The sequence below is a fragment of the Cyprinodon variegatus genome, unplaced genomic scaffold (genome assembly GCF_000732505.1).
Source record: "Cyprinodon variegatus isolate N-32 unplaced genomic scaffold, C_variegatus-1.0 Scaffold2082, whole genome shotgun sequence".
Taxonomy (NCBI): Eukaryota; Metazoa; Chordata; class Actinopteri; order Cyprinodontiformes; family Cyprinodontidae; genus Cyprinodon; species Cyprinodon variegatus.
In genome coordinates this window covers 34,469-36,062 of record NW_015152535.1, presented here as the reverse complement: position 1 = coordinate 36,062, position 1,594 = coordinate 34,469, and positions in this window count along the sequence as shown.

Below are 1,594 nucleotides of genomic sequence, written 5' to 3'. Positions count from 1 at the left end.
CATCCATCCATCCATCCATCCATCCATCCATCCATCCATGCATGGCTTCCCTTTAAGCTGCATCAGTGATTATTGTCCTTCACAAGCACCAAAATCTAATTTAGAAATGTGTCCCATATGTCATTGACAGCCAGAGTCTATATATTGAACCTTATATTTAAAAAATCATTTATACAATGATTTTAATTTTTTGTGCTTTAATTCTTTTAGGTTTCTTATATTTTAATTTTAAATCCATGTCCTGTAAGTCTGGCTCTCTCTGGGTTGCTGGCGAAGCTTTTTCTGAGTCTTGCTGAACTACAAAAGACAAAAGATATGTTGAATTTTATTATAGCATTGCGTATTTTTTCTTGTAAACCTGGAGATATATTTTATTGCATGTTCCATATCCCAGTAAATCTGTTTCACCTTTAAATCAGCATTAGTCACTAATTGTGTCTCTGCTCTGCTTAAAAACAGATTTATGAACCTGTCTACCAATGTAATGATGCCAGAGGAAATCATTTTCAGGATCTCTAGAAGCTCTGCAGTCGGATTCTCTGTTCAATGAAAAAACAACAGTGTTGATTTTAATCCATAACTCTGAGTAATGGTCCTCTGAAAAGCCCAGCTTTTTAACCTATATAAACGTACATCCCGTTGCCATTTTTAGCTGAAAAATCTCTGTATGTCTAACAGCTTTTTCTGTGGCATCTCTAATTTCTTTTAACCAACCTGTCTCCTAACTTTTACTGAAACATATAGAAGTAGTTGCCAGTTAAAATTTACTGAGTTCTACTGTGTCTCACCTCCTCCATGTAGCTACTCTCTCCCATGATATGTCAAGAGGTGGGACTTGAGAGCAGCGGAAGAGCGAGGAAAAAACACGGACTCAAAATGCTCTGAACACAGACAGCAGCACCCAACCCCACTTACTGTTGGCTGAAGGAAATGAGCGGAAAGGGGAAAAAGCTGAAATTATTGGGGGGGACTGTCCCCTCCATGCCCAAAGTTGGTGGGGAAATGTCCACACCAGTCATTTTACATTTTACTACAAACTGTAAAAAAAAACAATTAGTTTATATGACATCATTTATAGAGAACGAAGATAAAGTAATTGTTGCCATATGGTAACATTGTAAAAATTGGTATTGTTGCTAAATTAGGTGTGCAGCTATTTGATTTATGAGTACCTTTGATGATCAAACTCCTGCTTACAGTATACCTTTCAGCAAAATAAGTACTATAATATGATAATGTGACATTTTTTTCTGAAAGTATGTGGAGTTTTGTATGAAGTTCATAAATTGACACAGTATCTTTTGAAATTAACCAAAACATAGATTGGTATTTTATTCTGGTGTAAGTTAGTAGCTACACAATTGTTGATGCCATGATGTGAAATTAAGGACCACAGATTGTGTTAGGTTTCTGTTTCTGTTATGTTTTTCTTTTGCTCCTTGATTTCTTGTGTTTAGTCTTCTTTTCACCATGTTTCTTTATCCTAGTTATTTAATAATTATTTTGTTGTTGTTTTCTTATTAGTTCCTGTCTTCCAGGTTTTCCATTTGTTGTCCTCTGCTGCCCTCTTGTGTCCTCTTTCTCTTGCTCTGTT